Here is a 20126-nt window from a genome sequence, read left to right on the forward strand (position 1 = left end):
AATTATACCTGAAGGAAGGGTACCAATCAGGGACAATCTGTGCAAACTGACAGAAGCAAGAACAATGTCTGCCATGATAAGGCACCAGGGGCTGTAGTTGCCTCCCTTGATATGCTATTGTATTATATAAAATATGTGCTGATTGTAGATGATTTGATAAATTCTGAAAGGGAAGTGAAGGGGGAAACTGTTTTTCCACTGCCCGGAGATAACAGCTCTTACTATTGTAGCGGTTCTTTTTTCACTCCCACTTATTTTTGCATAAGAGCATCACAGGCCATGCAATGATGATAATAGGAAGAGAGTTTGGTGATAGAAAATGTTTTACAATCAAAATCTCTAATTGCTTAGGTCATTCATGATGTACTTTACAGTGCATTCCCCCCGCCCCCTTTTTTTTTCAAGATGAATCTCATGCTCTAGTCCAGACTGGCCTCACACATTCTGTGCTCTTCCCACATCTGTCTCCGGGGGCCCGGGATTCCAAGTAGACAGCACGATGCCTGTCTCTGTGTTTGTTTGTTTGCCTACTTGCATACTGGGATCAAAATCAGGGCCTTGAGGGCCTTAAGCATGTCAGACAAGCACTCTAACCAGTGAGCTATATCCCTAACTCTCAATCTATCTATTTATAATTTTAAAAGTATAAATTCTGGGGCAGGAGAGATGATTTAGCGATAATTACATGTACTACTCATATAGAGGTTCTGATTTTGGTTCCCAGCATCCATGTTGGATAGATCACCTGTAACTCCAGCTAGAGGGGATCAGACACATCTGGCTGCCAGGGAAGCTGAACTCACATGTACAACCCCTCATACACACAACTAAAAAAATAATAAAAGCCTGCACAGAAATTCTATCTAGTTGAGACTATTAACATTAGCAGTAAAGTGGACTTTAAGATCATTTTCTAATCCTATTTATGTTCACAAATCTTGTGAAGCAAGGAATTATTTATTATTTAATCCTAACTTTGTAATATGACATTTAACAAACAAAAAAAGTGTAAGAACCACCCACTGAACAAATTGTTCTCTGAAAAAAAAAATGGATGGGTGAATGAAATAGACAAATCTACCTGAGTGCAACCGGAGAGGAAGCTTTAATCGAACATAGCAGGAATGTCTGAAACCTGTGAACAGTTCTATCTTTTTGGGGGGTCTGGGCAGCAGGAAGTAAAGCACAGGCATAAATATGCAAATATAGGTCCTCTCAGAGCAGAGGGAAGAGCATGACTTCAAGACATGTTTCTGTTCCCTGGGAAAGAATAGGAACAGAAGTAAGAAAAGACAGACGAGGAGAGCTGGATACAGGGCCAAACATTCGCCCCACGCTGGAGCATTCACCTGAGGTAAACATAGTCCAGTGGGTTGTAGCAGGAATCTTAGAAGGTCTTATTAATAAAATCAAACCTGAGGCCAGGTATTAGGGTGAATGCTGGAAGATCAGAGAAGCAGAACGAGCCACAGCTACCTCACCTCGCCAGTTCCTCAGCTGATCCTGTTTCCTCAGACTGGAAGCCTCTGAGTCCTCTTCCAGAATGGGTCTCAGCTGAACTGCTGCTCCAAAGCCTGAAAGCTTAACCAGCCAAATGCTTCTAGTTCTTGGTCCTCATGCCTTATATACCTTTCTGCTATCTGCCATCACTCCCTGGGATTAAAGGCTCGCTTCTTGGGATTAAAGGCGTGTGCTACCACTGCCTATCCTCTATGTTTAATATCGTGGCTGTTCTCTTCTCTGACCCCAGATAAGTTTATTAGCTTGCACAATATTTTGGGGAACACAATACCACCACAGTGGGTCCTTGGGTTTGTATGTCAAACGAGAAAGTATGACCTTCAAGCCTGTTTATAACTTGAATCTCCTTTCTAGAATTCCTATTATAAATTAATTTTTCCATTAACTAGAATGCAGACTCATTTTTTTTTTCCAATGGAGCGTGCTTAGTAATCTGAAAATATTTTCTCTATAAAGAAATGGACCCTTTGGGGAAAAAAAAATTCTTAAACTGCTCCTTCTGTAAAACACCAGAATTTAGTTCCCTGAGTTTTACACAGAATATTGTAGTACAATGCGAGGTCAACCTGATAACCTTTTGTTTTGATGATTCCTGTTTTTAATTTTCCCCGCGCTTCCAGCGTTTTCTTCCCTTGAATTTGGAATTCAAAAAGGTTGCCAGTTGCCCAGGCCTGGGTTTGCTGGTTCTCATCAAATGACATGCCGTGAGCTCTTTTAATTTACTCACCGTGTCAATCTCAACTGAGGTGGGTTCCTGCAGTTATCTTAATTAAAGGTCACTGGGGTGAGACTGCCTCACCCCAGTGACCTCCTTCGTTCAGAAACTATGTCTTAGTAAGGTCTGTATCTTTAGCACACAGCAGATGGACAATGATGGGGCTTTGGAAAAGAGGGAACACTAGAATTGTCCACAAACACTTGTAGTAAAGGCAGTCTGTCTAGAGATTACTGTATTACATTGGCTTTCTACTTCTATTTCATTCTTCAGGGCTCCATGCATTTCACAGCTATGCATTTCTTCAGCCAGTAAAACTACAGTGGATTTGATTTAGCCGACAGGACAGTAGAGTGTCGCCAGGCAAGCAGAAGAGAATTCGCTCACTGAGGCTTGCTCTTCCTAAGACTGTCCTGGGAAGATCTGCTAGCCTGTAAGATGATGCAATGCCACCTCGTGCAATGACAAGCCCCTTCAAATTAGGCACATCCCTTCTCTTGAGACCAGACACCCAGGACCACCTTAGACCATGCAGTCCAGTAAGCCTGGCCAGTTCTAAAGCACTTCCCACTGAGGCACAAATGATGAGAAGCAGTTGCTTCAGGTCAGTGAGTGGAGGTGATTTGTTATGGAGCAAAGCGAATCGGCCCAGAAGCAATCAGTCGTTCTCATTTAGAAGGTTGTTTACTAGTTAACTTTTTTCTTCAAGATTTTTATCTTGTTTCTGGAAGACAACAGAGTGATATCTCCTAATTTAAAGTAACAATGTACTTAGCCAAACAAATGATAGAATGTAAGGGAAAATATAGACATTTTGCAATATGGAAAGGCTCAGAATATTTTACTTTCCAGGTACAATTTCTGAGGAATTAATGAAAAACAAAAAGTTCCTAAACAATCCCCCACCAAACAAACAAACAAGCAAATAAGCTGTAAAAATGGTAGATGCAATCTGTCTTAATTTCTTTACCTGTTGCTGTATTAAAATAAGCTAATGAAGCCGGGCGGTGGTGGCGCACGCCTTTAATCCCAGCACTCGGGAGGCAGAGCCAGGCGGATCTCTGTGAGTTCGAGGCCAGCCTGGACTACCAAGTGAGTTCCAGGAAAGGCGCAAAGCTACACAGAGAGACCCTGTCTTGAAAAACCAAAAAAAAAAAAAAAAAAAAAAAAAAAAAATAAGCTAATGAGCATGGCAGTGATGGAACATGCCTTTAATCCAAGCAGAGGCAGGTGGATCTCTGAGTTTGAGGCCAGGCTAGTCTACAGAGTGAGTTCCAAGACAACCAGGGCTACACAGAGAATCTCTATCTTGAAAAACCAACCAACCAACCAACCAATCAACAAACAAACAAACAAACAAAAAAATCTCACCCCCAAAAATGAAAAAAAAAACAAACAAACAAACAATGAAAGCAACTTGAGGTAGAAGGTGTATTTGGCTCACATTTCTAGATTAGAGTCCTTCATGGTGGGGAAGTCAAGGCATCAGGAATGTGAAAAATTGTCCCATTATTTCTGCATTCAGAAGAAAAGAAAAGTGAATGCATGCTTGCTAGTGTTCAGCTTACTTTCCTCGCTCTTCTACAGTCCATCCCAGTGTCCCTTGCCTAGGGAATCGTGCCACCACAGTTGGTGGACAACCAATGTGATCAAGATAATTCCCAAGAATGCCCGGAGACCCATTACCTGGGTAGTTCTAGATTTTTGTCAAATTAGCAATTAAATATAACCATCACACAATCTAAATCTGTTCAGATTGTTAAAATAAAATTCCATTTTTAATCACATGCATATGTATGCACCTGTGTTTAAGTATTTGAACATGAATACAGGTGCCTGTGGAGGCCAGGAGAGGGCGCCAGATGTCCTGATGCCGGAGTTACAGGCAATTGGGAACTGCCCCAAATAGGTCCTGGGAACCAAATCTGGGTGCTCCAAATAGTCAATTCTTGCTTTTAACCATGGCGCCATCTCTTCAGCTCTGCTTGTGATGTATTTTTGATGGGGCTCAGTTTCATACTGACCTTGTATTCACTCCTCTTACTTTGGGGACTTGAAGCCTAAAATCACCTTTCCGAGACTTTACACTCAGCTGGATTCTGATTTGGTTCACACAACGAGAGGATTGTGAATGAAACTAGAAGTAGGTAGAGGGTAGATGGCCTGACCTAGCAGCGGCTTCTGTGGCTTTAGCGCAACTGACAAGTCACAGTGCCAGAACTTCCCATCGTATCTGTGTGAATTACCCTTCCTACAACATCAGGGGGAATGGAGACTTAAAGGCTTCTTGTCAGAAAAGAGGAGTTGGAGTTCAGGAGGTTATGCAAGAGCAGAAGTGTGTCTCTGCATGTACTGTCCCTGGGTCATATCACCTAGTTATCTTGTGTTCATTAGGTCCCTCTGATACTTTGTAATGAATGACTTGAATGGTTCCCTCTCTGCTTTAACTACCTAGAGTGGTTTCTGTTTTCTTGAGTGATGAAATGGAATCAAGGGCTGAGAAATGTTTCAGTCTGCCTTGAAAGCCATTGGTCTACTTTATATGGAAAGTCAATGAGTTCCAAGAACATCTTCCAGAGGAAGAATGGAGCAATTCCTAAGTATTAGGAAGAGGACTCTAGCGAATATAACAAGGAATCACACAGTTCTTCTCTGAGGGAGAAACTATGTCTATACTGCCAGGGAAACATCAAAATATATAGGACTAACAGCCAAAGTATGAAATAAACTAAATTGTGGCATGATGTGAAGACCTTGATGAAGTGTCAGAGATTACACTTGACCTAGATTCTAGGCCTGTTTTATTTTGTATGGTAGAGTAGTCATTTCTTTGCGTCATTCCTGGAAAACAAATGTAACCCTAGCACACTTGGCTCTGCATGAACAAAGAAGCAACTTTACTCATTCATCTCACCTCTGATAGCCAATTAATTAAAAGTGAGGGAAACCTCTCTCCAATGACCATTTCAGAACCTAACGCAAACATGGAGCTGAGAATAGGAGTTGAGATATGGATGGCAGGGTGGACTCTGGGTAGAGCATTCTCATCTAAGCCTGATGACCTGAGTTCCATCTCTGAGACCCACGTGGTGGAAAGAGAGAACCAGCTCATGCGAGTCACCTCTGATCTCCATATGTGTGCCATGGCATGCACACCCGTACCCTTCACAAAATAATAAAATAAAGTAGCCTAAGAAAAAGTATATAGGAAGTAAAATAACAGAAAATTTGATGAAGAAAATAGATATTTGAAGTAAACAAAATTCTTAATTTCCTCAGTGAGGGGGTCAATGAATACTTTCTGAAATCAAAACAACCTTTGTTATTTATAGATTACCCTCATATGCCATTTTCATGTTCAGACACTACTTTGATAAAAGGAGTTTTTCAAAGGCTATGCTGCATCAGGGACTGAAGAGAACCTGATAATGTTCCTGTGTGAAAACCTCACAGGCCAATTTCCTCATTTCGGTAGAAAGAATTACTTGGATCAGATACTTTGAGGTCTCTGATGTAGAATGCTGAGTGTCTGTGAAGGGCAGCATGTTCCTCCATCTCTGTTCTCCCCTAGGCTCACACTCAGGAAGAGCCTTTCAAAATGCCATGTTTTAATCATGGTCAGGCAAGATGATCATATAGTTACCATGGGGGATATTTGTAAAAGACTTCTGGGAAACCTGGGCTCCAGACATCCTATGTTTAAGGTATCTTTATATGTAGTAGGTTTAGTCCATCAGTGTGGACTCTGTACTCTGCCCTTTCCAATTTCAGCACTTCCAAATTCTTGAAGCATAGCTCATTATTGTGAACTCCATCTTCAAATACAGCTACTAACAACAGGGTCCACAAGTAGAAATATGTTCTTTGTGATACAATTGATGGCTTCAGGATAGATATTTATGGGAAACAATATCCCAGTAATGTACACTTAATATGGACTTTATAAGCATTCATGATCTCTATCACTTTTGCTATAGCAATTTACTAGTGGGAAGTTTTCCCCAGCATTTTGGGAACCAAGCACAGAGACACTGGAATGAAGCTTTGTTGAGACTGCTTGATGGGCACTGAACTAGAAAAACATGCATCCATACCCTATGCAGTGAGAACGGGATGCTGCTACCCCCTCCTGCTGATAAAGCCGAACACTCCATATTTGTTCCCTTAGTGATTAGATCATTTTGTACCATATGTCATTTCTTGGTCATCTTTCCCAGCAGATTACATTCCAAGAATATACTTTCCCAAAGAGTGTGAGCTTGTTTGTAGGGTAAAGGGTGTTTGTGAAAGAAAGAAAGAGCAGGCATAGGGATGTTTCATCCTGGGTTGCACCATCACCAACATTTAGGGTTTTCTCCCAATACCTAAGAAGCATTTACTTCAAAGTTATTCTATAGGATTCCTTAAGAATGTCACTGTTGTTTCATGGCAGAAAGAGCGATGGATTCCATACATGGAGGCAGTATGTAACTTTTGGCATGGAAGATGCTTTTGCCTGAGGGAGAGTCAAATCATGATCAGAAGATCCAGTGGACTGGCAGGTGAGCTGGAAATGAGGGGAGGAAGGGAGTTGGCGACTGCAGGCTTTATTCACCCTTTCCAGCCTCTTCTCTCTTTAAAAACGCGCGCACAGATTAACGCTTGCCAGGAGGCTGCTTCCTACCAGAGTTAGGAAGCCACAGACAAAACACTTTGCTTCTCTGTGCCTCAGTTTACCTATCTAAAGAGTTAAGATGCTCCACTTTGTATTTAGAGATCTGAATATTCAGAGCCTTCCTCCTCCACACGCAGACTTCCAACACATAGTCCTCAGACTCATTTCCACCTACTTCTCAGGAAGTCGAGTCCAGCTCCATCACTCAACAATGTTTCTGGCTGCAAGTAACAGGAACCTTGAGGAAAACTGATGGAAACAAAGAAATGTCAGTCATTCTTGCATAATGTGAATTCTAAGGAGAGGCATCTGCAGGCTTCTGAAGTTCAGTGGGTTGGTGAATCAGGCCCGTTGCCTCCCAGTTTCTTATCTGCTCCATTTTGTCAGAGATCCGGCCACCACAGCTAGGAGCAAGCATAAGGGAGGGTTGCTGTGAAAGGGCTGAGGAGCCTGAGGCAACAGAGCTCTGTGTTCTCCTTCTTTAGATGAACTAAAGCTCTCTCCTAACCTCACCATTAGACTCAAACTCAGCTCTCATTGGTTAGAATGATGTCACGTGACCAAGCCTAGGTTCATCCAAAAGGGAACACCGAAAAGCTTAGTCACCATTGTTAGTGAAGTCCAGAAGATTAGTGAAGTCCGCATGCCTGCATAGAAGGCCAGGCTGCTTTGTTTTAGGATTAAGAAAAGTCATATTTTCCAATTGCTTTGTACTGTTCTGTGAAATTTTTCAGACAAGAACCATCTTTTAAAATGGGGCCAAGGGGGGGAAATAGACTGTTGTCTTACTCTCAATCTAACTTTCAGTTCGGTAGATAATTCTCAGTTTATTGCCTGTTTAGCACAAATTCCCAAGTCCCTTCGTAGGCAAACACTCCTGTCCTGATGAGATCAGTCCACAAATAGTGCTGGACGGAGCTGGGGGTCATCCTCCAGTTGTGGTTATGTGGTTTGCTGTGTGGTACTATGGGATTCTACTCCACAGAGTTCAACTTTGCTGAGGAGGCAAGCCAGAGAGAGGCAAGGGACTTTAGTATCCTCTCCAGTGTCTACCACACTTTCCTTTATCCTTCCCATCTACCCTTCCCAGGATTCGCTGCTCTGTCATTGGCCTTTATGAGTTTAAATAAAGTGTCCAAACCACAGAACCAAATCTCCAAAGGCGGAAAGTGGCACAGTTATTAGAGGAGAATGCCTTGGGTTCTGGGCCATGGAGCAGCGTTTTGGAGGAGCGTGAGAGTGGGGCTTGCACTCTCTACACCACTTTGAGGCCGCCTAGGAGAAATGTGTCAGTCATTTCATGGAATGCCAGCTAGCAGGCAAAGAAACAAGCTACAGCTCCACACAAAGGGATCAGCCAACAATTTTGAATCTACAAAGCAAGACAACATAGCCTGCAATGCCCTTATAGATCTTTTGATCCAACTCAAACCCAAACAAATTTGAATAACATGTCATGTGTGTGTGTGTGTGTATGTGTGTGTGTGTGTGTGTGTGTGTGTGTGTGTGTGTGTGTGTGTATGTGTGTGGCAAAATACTTCTTAGTAGTGATAAAACAGGGCAGTGGTAAATGAGAGTTTGGGACATGTTACTTTGGAAGGGAAGTCAGGAGGATGGACCAGGAAGGAGACTGCTGGGAAATAGTCTACATCTGGTATTAGTTTTGTAGGGCTGCCAAAAAAGCATCATGACTCAGTGGCTTAAACAACAGAGCTCTATTGTCTCACAGTTTGGAAGACTGGAAGTTTTAAATCAAGATTGGTTCCTCCGAGGCTATCAGAAGGGGTCAGCTATCAGCTTTCCTTGTGTCTTTTTACCTCATCTTCTGTCTATGTTTGACTCCCTTTATGTTCATTACCCCTTGCTATCAGGACCCTATTCCTATGAGGCTATGTCAGACCCTGTGGTGGTTTGAATGAGAAACCACCCTCCGTTTGATTGCTTGGCCCCTGGTAGATGCAACTGTTTGGGAAAGGATTAGGAGGCGTGGCCTTGTTGAAGAGGGTGTGTTGCTGGGGGTGGGCTTTGATGTTTCCAAAGCTCACAGCAGGCCCAGTCTCACTAGCTTTCTCTGCTTCTGCTTGTGGGTCAGATGTAAGCTCTCAGCTACTACTCCAAGTACCATGCCTACCTGCTGCCATGTGGTCTCCTTGTCATGATGGTCATGGACTCACCCTCTGGAACTGTAAGCAAGCCCTCAATTAGATGCTTTCTTTTATAATTTGCCTTGGTCATGGTATCTCTTCATAGTAATAGAAAAGCAACCAAGGTAGACTATAAGGTAATTATTAGGCTATGACACACCCTAAAGATTAGATCTTACCTTAACTAATTTTATTCATAATGATCTGGTTTTTAAGTATGGTCACATACTGAGGGACTAGATGTTAAGACAATAACACATGGAATTTAGGGGGCACAATTCCAACTGTAACACTAATGTTGAATTATAATTCTGCATTGGCGTAAAGCGTTATAGGCACTGATTTTCCTATTAAAATAAAAGAGGACTGTACTTGGACTAATGCTAATCTCCAACTAAGGAGTAACCCAGTCTATGGAATGGAGTTCTACATGAAAGAGGAAAAAAGAATCCCTGTTCAAACAGACTTGAGTCTCAGTGCAGCTGTTCGAGTGGAGGTGGAATCAAGTCTGAGCTGGGGTTCTGAATTAGGGTGCCTGAATAAATATTGATGAGCAATAGTTTTTGACAGAACAATTTCTTTTTGGCTTGGTGAGCAAGGAAATAATTTGTGTAAGTAGACTTCAAGGCAGAACTGGTTTGCTATATATATAGAGAGAGCTTACCCTGTATAACCAAGGAGGAAATGGTCAAAAATTGTTCAAATTATCTTAATGTCTCTTCTGGGAAAGGTTGTACACAGGAAAAAACCCTGGCTTTATAAACCATCTACAGTCACTAATTCACTAAGTGTGACCTCAGCTAAGATTCAGTTTCCTCATACATAGAATGGGAACGTTAAATTTTACAGGTATGCTGTTTGACGTATATGCCGATTTTGGTTGAAACAAAAATAAAACCACTGGATTGATTGGAGCATAACTTAAAAACCTGATACAATTTTTCAGTTCAAATTTTAGAGTTTTGTCAGTCATCTTTGTTAAACTTTCTTAAAGACAATCAGTTGTCCCCTGAACTTACCAGTGGGAGCAAATCTCCATTTAGAAAGAGACCACAAAGCTGCTTGTATACTTTTTTGAGCAAGGAGAATCCCGTTTATTTCTGGGGAAGAGTGATGATTACGCCTGAGTAGCTGGGCTGGTCCCCTGTTGTCTATTCCAGAAGAATACACCTCACTCATTAAAGAGCGGGAGACTCAGAAAATGCCAGCAAACTCCACATTGAAAATGTTTGCATCCACTTAGTAATTTCTGCATCTTTCAAGGAGAGCCATTTCCTTCCTTTTTATACTGGCAGCTCTGTTTGGCCTGATAACTCAATCAGCCTGAGCTGACTACCTACCTCTTTTTGAGGTGAATGTTTTTGTTTAGATATAAACAGTTAAATCCACATAAAGAGTTGAGATGATTAAAGATTAAAAAGTTCAACACCAACTTTCAAAGAATTTTACAAGCTTCATGAGTATTTTAAAAATACTAGCTGTGGGGTGGTCAGCCCCAGTTTATATAGCTACAACACAATTCCTACATCTAAGATTCGGTAGACCTTGAAGAAAAGGGGGAGGAAAGATCGTGAGAGCCAGAGGATCAGGAAGTCTGTGGTGACGATTGTGTTTTTCTTCTAGATATGACAGGGAAGCTATACTCAAGAAATCTCATCAAGCTGGCGGCCTAAACAAGACCCAAACATGTAAGAGCAGTTGACATCCCAAGGGGATGGAGGGAAATCTTCCAAGACCCCACTGCTAGATGAAGAGCTATAGGCAATTAATAACTGGAGAGAGAGAGAGAGAGAGAGAGAGAGAGAGAGAGAGAGAGAGAGAGAGAGAATATTAGTCTTCCCCAGGGATAAGCTCCTAATTGATTATCCATTACTTGGTCATCAGCTCTAAAATCATATACATTCAGGCAACACTCAGTAGGTTTTATATATGTGTGTATATGTGAGTATATGTCTCTGTGTGTGTGTGTGTGTGTGTGTGTGTGTGTGTGTGTGTGTGTGTGTGTATGTGTGTGTGTGTAGCAATAACAATGAAAGAAAAAGAAGCCATTAATTTGAGAGGGACTGGGGTGGGAGGACATGGGATTAGAGGGAGGAGAGGGACAGGAGGAGATGATGTAATTACATTTAAATTAAATAATAGATGGTATCATCTTGGATGGGGGCATCAAGTGTTTTGCTCACTGCCAGATTGGGGAACTCAGTAAATCCTCATGACTCAATAAGTAGCAGTTTTGACAGAGGCCATTATAGTTTAAAATTAAAGATGACAATATAGCTGTAAGTTATATGTGTTTTTACTTTATATGGTACATTTTATGTTTCTGTATTATTGTGTATGTTATATGTTTTATGCATAACCTACACTGCACACATGCCAGCTCCCCTAGAATGTCTGCCACTGCCTGTTCCTTCCAGTGTACCTCACACAGATTTGCTCAGCATATCAGCGAGGCTTGAGTTGCTTCTAGCTCCATTTGTGTGTCATTCCAGATGTTTCTGCGATGATCAGTTCAGTGTGCTCCAACTATCCTCACACAGGTGATGCCAAGAGCTTCTGGGTCCCAGCCCGTGGCTTCTCAGTTGACACTGAGTCATAGATGAGGGCAGTTCTGCAATTTGCACCCAGCACACACAAGCAGCAACTACCCATTGTAATCTAGAGTGGGCTGCTGAAGCAGAGTGCCATAGACTGGATAGCTTAGAAACAACAGCAACTCATTTCTTACAATTCTGGAGGCTGAGAAACTCAAGCTCAAGGTGCCTGTGGATCCACTATCCAGTGATGGCCCATATCTGACTTGATGATGGCACCTCCTTGCTGTGTTCCCACAGGAGAAAGAAAAGCAACTCTCCAAGGCCTTTCTTAAAGACACTAATCCCATTTGGAAAGACTTTGACTTCCGACTTAATCACCCTCCACCCCCGGACCAAAGGCCCTACCTCATAATTCCATCCCGCTGGTGATTAGGGTTTCAATTTACAAATTTCAGGAGAATTCATTCAGACTCTACAAGGTGAGTCTGAGCAGTGAGGGATGGAGAATGGGGGGAGGTATCCCTCTAACATTTAAGATGTGTTATCCTGTGATGGAGTTTATTCAGCCTTCAGAGCACAGCCCACAATATTGAGGTAGTCAGCTCAGTATTGTCTCACATTGGCTCTCCAGACCCTTGCTTCTTCTTTCTTGCCCCTTGTTCTGGCTCTCTGAGAGTAGACTTCCTACTAAATTATGCACACAAATTTTTACCTCAGGCTCTCAGGTTTTGGAAAACAGTCTAAGGCAATTCCTTGTGCTCCATGAAAGAGGCAGGTTCTGTCTCCAGTTTTTCTTTTCTCAGTTACCTGCTTTATCCTTCCTTTAATGGATTTGAGTGTTCCAGAAACTTTAAAATAATTCACTTGTGGCAGGGCACTATTTGGAGATATGAATTTGCATTTTTCTCCTTGCCTTGCCCCAATCCAAACTTTTCCACAAAAAGTGGAAGATAAGGATGTTTCATTTTCTGTTCTTCATTTAAAAATGTTTTGAGGAGATCCAGCACCCTTTTAGGACATTGAGAACAGAGAACATAATTAAGGAGAGAGGTAAATTTGGGCAGAGATACTAGGTAGAGGTAAAGCCCAGAAGCCATTGAGGATCATGGGAAGATCTAGGACTCCAGTCCTCTCTGTGTTCATCAACCTCAGTATAAGCTGTTGTCTCTCAGATGGTAGTCATATGAAACTCCTGTGCAGTCTGGTCTTCAGGCACTGGGGACAGCATGTCCTCTGCATTTCCTAGCTGAGACCAAATGCTTCTGTGGAATGCACCAAGGACAATGGCTATTCTGGTGGCATCCCACATGGAGCCAAACCAGGGATAGTCTTCTTGGTATCTTGGCCTTAATGAAAGATTTTAGGGAGAAAGACCAAGAACCCCTGGGTAAATTCCAAAAATAAGATGAGTCCATTTCTTGATGTTCTGTGTGGAGCTAAGAAAATAAAGAAAATGGACATACATATTGTCTTATTTCTGCAGACAGGGATTCAAGTCTGTAATAAAACTTTTAATACTTGATTAAATGTTGACATGGACTAGTTGCCCTAGATCTATACAAAAGCACATCATGGCCTTGCTCAGACTTCTTGCTTTGTCTAAAGAGGTGCGGGCATTTAGCAGGGTGTCATCTACCCCATCAGCAGAGCCTCAAATGAAGTCGCTTGACTGGTTGAACTGTCCACCTCCTGCTTGTAAGGACTAAAGGTCAGCTGAAGAAAGTAAAGGCACAAAAAGGATCCGCCAGAGTCGGTGACAGCCCAGTCAGGCAGTGAGCATTGTTGGAGTTGATGCTGTGTTACCGCCACTGACTGCTTCAGGTGGGTCTTGGGGGCCATTGCTTTGAAGGTCATTCTGGGCTGAAGAACTGGCATTTGGATGATTTTGTTTGTAATGAATTATTTCTCAGTGAATGGCTTTACGCCACCACTTGCTATTATTTTGATGAACAAAAGCCTGGGATGATGAAGGGCAGTATGTACGGTGTGCCGTGCGCACGTGTGCAAGCACTCTGGCTCGTCATAAACAAAAGGCAGTTATTTCTCAAGGGACCCAGAGTGCCTGGAGTGCACTGCTGAAATAGGCTTATATTTCTAAAGATAGTGGGGCCCACGGAGAAACAATGGCAGAAGATCTGCTGGCTTTTCTGACTCCAGTTGTTTTTCAAGAAATCCAAGAAATTACATTGCTGTGGCTTATGTAGAAATTCTAAATTACGAGGGCAACTGCCCAAACAACACAGGGACCCAATCCTTCTCTTTGGCAGGGCTGACTTAGAACCGATGCTAGTATAGAAAGTCCAGATTGACCATCAGTGGCGGAAGAGAGGGATCAGAAGATGTTAATTAACTTTTAACATGCGTCTGTGTTGGGCCAGGTGCTACATCAGGATTTTTGCATTTATTATGTTACTTAATCTTCATTACTACTCAGAGACAGAGAGACACCCAGAGAGAGGGCATACTCAATCCCCTTTCGGTAGATGAAGTAACGAAGTCTACAAAGCTATATAATTAATAAGTCAGTCTTGCCTTGGTAAGCTATTTCCACATAGCCCACAGCTATAGAATCACAGTGTCATGCAACAGTAAGCATTTGTTTCTCTCTTGCTTACCCCGAGAAGACTGAAGTGGCTTTGTTCCACGTGTTACATTCTGAGTCCCAGGTTAGAGGTGCCTGCTACCCAAACTCTTTCTTACCATGTTGATGGCAGATGTATCATGCCAGAGCATATTTGAAGTCCCTCCTTGCGTTCCAGCCACTCAGTTATGGTTGGACAGGTCAAGGCACAGGGCCATGAGAGAGTGGGGAAGTACATGCCACCCACCGAAAGGTTACAGCTACTTGAGGATGAAACAGGTCAGTAAAGACTTGATATCAATCATCTAATTCCCACAATGAATAATGAAGATGATATTGCAGCATTAGTATATCTCATTTTCAAGACCAAGTTCTTTAGCCGTGTAGAACATGGCACAGGAGACACCTCTACCTGAGGTTCTCTTGGGTCACAGAGAGTGCGGTTGGAGGTTGTGGACATACTGGAAGTCACATGTATAGTGTGTTGGGGCTTAGTCCATAACCCGCCTCTCCTCTCCCCTCAAACTCACTCTCCTGGTCATTTCCTTTGGTTCCATGGCTTCGCTTGTCATCTCTGCGTAGACAGCTCTAGTCAATCATATTCCAGCCTGAGGTGTGACCCTGTACTTTGCATACATTCATTTCTATTGGAATGTCCAACAGGTAGCCCTAACTTTCTTCTGTATTCCTAACTCTCTTCTGTAAACACTGCATACCTCACTGAGATGCCTTTCCTCCCATCAGAGAGTGGTCACCACAGCCTTTCAGTCAACTCCTCTCTTCTCATGACCCAGAGCTGTTCCAATAGCAAACTCTGGCAGCTCTAACTTGAAACTATTTCTGAAACCTAATCACTTCTTAAGAGCTCAATCCCTATTACCTTAGTCCAAATATCCATCACTTGGTGCCTGGACTATATCAACATCGTCTTAGCCAGACTTCCTGCATCTGTGCTTTGCTCACATACCCATTTCTACAGTAACCAGAGAGGTCATAGAGAATGTAACTAGACCTGGACCTTGTTAAGGTTCTACTCAAATTCCTCAAGGCTTCTAGCTCATTGAGAGTGCAGAATAAAGTCATGGTACTGTCTGTAACCTCCCCTCCCATCTTTCTGACCTCATCTCCACTCAGCTCTCCCTCTCTCACTTCTTTGCAGGCATTGATCTCAAGACTCCCTTCTAATGCTCAAGCTTGCTTCCACCCTCTGCAACTGTCCTATCTACTATGAAAGAGCCAACTCCATACATTTAAATGACTTTGTCCAAATGCCGTCTGTACAGGCGATCTCAGGCCTGACTGTTTGGTTTACTGCATCTGTCCTTCTCAAAATTCTGCCAGTCCCCATTCCTGAATCTTTTTCCGCTTGGTTCATGCTAATTAGCACTCTCCACCCCACCCTCTTTTTTCTTTTCTCTTTCTTTCTTTCTTTCTTTCTTTCTTTCTTTCTTCTTTCTTTCTTTCTTTCTTTCTTTCTTTCTTTCTTTCTTCCTTCCTTTCTTCCTTCCTTCCTTCCTTCCTTCCTTCCTTCCTTCCTTCCTTCCTTCCTTCCTTTTCCTTTCTTTCTTTTTTTTTTTAAGCTTTCTAATTGTTTTCTTTCTAGAAAATCTGAAGAATTCTCCACTTAAGTCTCAGTGGAGAGAGGATCTTCAGTCTGTCTCATGCATTCCTAGGACCAGACTAATACCCAGAACACAGTGGGTGCTCCTTAAGTACTCATACAATGAGTGCTGGTGCAGACATTCAAATGTGAGGGTGGCCAGGAGGTTGCTAGCAGATGAAATTTAGAATAGAGGAATACTTCTGGAGTTAGAAAACTGGTTCCCAGCTGCTAAGTGCTGCCGGTCAAAGGGAAACTGACCAGAGACTAACTAATCACAGTGTTTAAAATCCCTCTCTGGTCCAGGCACTCCTTCCTCTGGCTGCTGGCCGCTGGTCGGGTGGGATATGGAGGATTCAGAGCTTGATCTATTCAAGGAGTTGCCCTTCCTCAAAGGCAGCTGAATCACTCAACATGTCACTTCTTTCTTAGGAACAATAGCATTTGATAATTAATCCAGTCGTGTAAAGGTCTGGCCTTGTACCTCAGTTAGGGACAATACTGAAGGGTTAACCTCCCAGGCTAGACTTCGTCCCGCCATTCCTGCTCTGTCCTTACTGACCTACTTTCACTTCATTATTCCCCACAAAAGTGTTGCCCGCAAAGTTCCATCCCAGAAGACATTTTCACAGAACCCAAGCAAGGCAATGATTTCCTTTTGTTTTCAGTTACACCCATTCAAGCAACACTCAATAAATATCTACTATTGTCCCCGCACTGACACAGGCTCTGGGGAACACAGTGATGAGTATGGAAGAACTGGTTCATGTTTGCATGAGGCTTACTAGATGAGTAAGTCCGGAAAATACAATAACAGAGCAACGTAATAAAGACACAGAGGGGGTAGGCCCGGGACACAGGGTTACCCACACTGCAAATGGCTAAGCAAGATGGAGGCAAAGAATGTGCAGGCCACTATGGAAGAATGGTGAGATACATAGTTGGGGTGGGTTGGCATTTATTCCAAGATGAGTTAATGAGGTGCTATAGTTAGTTTTTGTGGGGGGAGTCTTTCAAGACAGGGTTTCACTGTGTCGTGTAGCCCTGGCTGTCCTAGATCTCACTCTGTAGACCAGGCTGTCCTTGAACTCAGAGAGATCCACCCTCCTCTGCCTTCCCACTGCTGGGATTAAAGGCACCACCACCCGGTTTGTTATAGTTAGTTTTTATTGTCAACTTAACCCACCTAGAATCTCCTGGGAAGAGAATCTCAATGAAGGCCTGCCTAGATTGGCTTGGCTTGTGGGGATTGTCTTGATAATGTTCACTGAGGTAGAAGACCCACACACTTCGGGCGATACTACTCTGTGGGTTTGAATCCCAGACTGTAGGAGGGGAGAAAGTGATGATCAGGATCTACTGAGAGCACACAAATCTGGAAGGCTCTTGACTGTTGCTTCTAGGATGCCCGTCGTCTTATTGTTTTTATTGTATAAAAACTATGCTTTCCTTTCTAGTATATTCTTTCTCTTCCAGTCTGGAGTGATATTCCAACGTTTCCTGGTTTCAGAGTTTGCCCCAATCATCACCAGTGAGATACCCCTTAAAGGCAGAAATGCACAGAGGGTAAATAATGAGAGATACTTCAGGATGAAAAATAGGTAGGAATTGGTGTGTGTGTGTGTGTGTGTGTGTGTGTGTGTGTGTGTGTGTGTGTGAAAATATAATATATACTTCCTCCATACCTCAGAGAGACTTGAGTAAATATTTAAATTGCTTTTAAATGTTTATTGGAACATCAATTTTCATCTTTTTGTAGGCTACTTTGCTGAGAGGAGCTTTGAGAAATCTGTTTCAGTGAGATTTAGTACCAGGAAAAAAGGGTTCTATAAGACCATTTAGACTGCCCTTTTTATTTAAGAAATGAGAGCCAGTCTTTGTTTGGGGGATGCCCACCACATGCATGAACCTTCTGTGTCTTGTGGAGAAGACAGATGACCACAAACAACCACAGAGCTGGTCTTCCAAATCCTCTGGGAGGCATGTGCTGTCTCATCACCTAAACTTCCAGTGACCAGACTGGATTATTTCAGAACATTTCTCTTTCTGTCAGGGATCACTTGACCTCCATCCTTTTCTAAGTTCTGGGATAAAATAGTCTTAGGCAGCCAGAAAACATGAAGCTTCTCTTTCTGTTTTATCTGAATTTGTGTGTGTGGCTCAGATAGGCCTTGAACTTGGGATCTTCCTGCCTCTCCTTCCTGAGTAGCTGCTGCTGCAGGTCCTGTGATATCAGGCCCAACTTTCAATCTTAATTCTTACATAAAAGTTTCTGCCTTCTCTCCAGATCTCCTGGTGCTCCATTCCATATTCACTGGCCTTGCCTGCTTTCTATCCCTAAGATGTCACCTTAGTAAGCTGTCAGGGACATTCACCTCAGCCTGGATGTTAGCCTTGTCCCTAGATTAGTCCTTAATGCAGATGAAGCCACCTGACAAATGTCCCTAATGCAATTCTGTAATTTTGAAGACTGCTTACTCCTGGAATGTCCATCACTGAAGACTAGCAAATAAGGACTTTAGAGGAAAGGGCTTGTGCCTTTAATCTAGAACCTTCCATTCAGTGCTTGGTTAAGATTCCTATATCCCCAGAGCCAAATTCTTTTATCTGAATCAATGGGACTACCAATACCACTTCTAAGAATTGTGATCATCAGATTAAATATTACTGGTAAAGCCTGAGGCCTCAATGAAATTATATAGCTGCTGTCGCCAGCACTGTCACACTACCCAGTTCCCTACTAGGGTTGCATACGTGGTATTATTGATAATTACCTGGGCCAGCTGTTCTTGCCCCACTGTGGTGAGAATTTCCACCCCCTGGGAGAGGAGGCTAAGTAATGTCTGCCCATTCTTAAAGTCTCAATAAGAAATCCAAGTTTGATTCTACCAAACTTCACTCTGGGGAACCAGTGAGTTTTGGGAGGCTTATTTGCATAGCATGGAAAAGACCACGGGTGAATCCAAAGCAGCTACAAGGCCAGGTCTTTACCCAGCATGGATGATGCCTTTCCCATGAAGTACAGATAGAACCCTACCCACTCCCTTCAAGTCCTCCCTAGTCTATCTATTCTGGCTCCTTCCTGAGCCCGTGAGGCAATTAGGGCAGAATTTCCATCTAGCTGGAGGAAGTGGCTGGATACTCTGGTGGGGGCCAGTGATCCTCCCCTCCTCAACCCTGAGTGCAGATCATCAACAGTCAACAGACCCAGATGGAAAGATTTGGGGCTGCAGGACTCACAAAGACAGCTGCAGATTGGCTCAGGGCACAGTGCTGTATGACACCCACTCAGGCCAGTCTGTCTCATTGTGGTTCACCAGTTCATGGCAACAATACGACACTAAAGATTTAAGTTCACAGAAGTCTGGGTCTGTGTGTTTGGGTGCTGTCAAATATTATTGCATGCCAATCAAGCTGGGCAAGATCTCATAAAACAAGCAGTGATCATGTAATAGCCACCTTCTAATTTGCATCTCAGTGGGATACACATTCCAAGCTGCAGATGAGTAATTGTGGCTTCATCAGAAGCAAAATATGAGACTTTGCAACATTGAAGTTAGCTGAGGCACCTACCTGGCCTGAAGAAGTAAGTCCTGCCCTGCTAACTATTGGAGCAACTCTTTTTGTCAAAACATATTTTCAGAAGCAAATATCTGAACAAGACATCAGCCATGATTTTGATCTCTAATGGCTTCAATTTAAGGATATAGAAACTAGTGTCCTAGACAAAGTGTACTCTGTTGGTCATGTAGTGTAAAGGACTAATCAGAACCGGGGAGATCCATTTGGATTATTAAGGGTATTGCAGGCTGGAGAGAGAACTTAGTCACTAAGGGGCTTGCTCTGTAAGCAAGAGGACCTGAATTCAATTCCCAGAACCCATGTAAAATGTTAAGCATGGTGGTGTGTGCTTGTAATCCCATTGCTGGGAAGGTGGGGGCAGATCCGTGGGACTCAATGGCCAGCAGCCTAGACTGCTCGGTGGTTCAAACCAGTGAGAGACCCTGTCTCAAAAGAAAAGAAAGAAAGGTGATAGCACTTGAGACAACACCCCAGGTTGACCCCTGACCTCCATCTGTGCATCCCCTCACCAACACACACTCACACTAAATCCCTGTAGGAATCCGGAAGATGACTACCTGCAAACCGAGCTTGGACGTCCAATTTTCAAAGCTGTAAGAACAGAAGTCTGCAGTTTAAACCACACAGGCTGTGACCTTTTGTTACTTTGGTCCTAGCCAGTGAGTACACGCCCCCTTCTGCTGTCAGAATCCTAAACATCTCACCTCTCCTCACATACTGTCCCCCTTGTCGTTTTTCTGCGCTTACACAAAATTCCAGGGCTCTACACTCTTTGCAGTCCCTGTAGGTCCT

At 43.0% G+C, this 20126-nt stretch overlaps 1 long non-coding RNA gene across 5 annotated transcripts in view; it reads left to right on the plus strand.

Moving 5' to 3' along the window:
- LOC128094486 (uncharacterized) overlaps positions 1–20126 on the plus strand; it is a 62014-nt gene that overhangs the window by 13262 nt on the left and 28626 nt on the right. For 4 of the 5 annotated variants that reach the window (XR_008212971.1, XR_008212973.1, XR_008212974.1 and 1 more), the window contains one exon: positions 6669–6777. This is a non-coding gene — a long non-coding RNA (uncharacterized LOC128094486). Of the gene's footprint in view, positions 1–2509; positions 2670–6668; positions 6778–20126 lie in introns of all 5 variants that reach the window. The other variant, XR_008212972.1, reaches the window with a different exon arrangement.

Source organism: Peromyscus californicus, unplaced genomic scaffold, assembly GCF_007827085.1.
Source record: "Peromyscus californicus insignis strain IS unplaced genomic scaffold, ASM782708v3 Scaffold_4__1_contigs__length_199733344, whole genome shotgun sequence".
NCBI classification, from domain to species: domain Eukaryota; kingdom Metazoa; phylum Chordata; class Mammalia; order Rodentia; family Cricetidae; genus Peromyscus; species Peromyscus californicus.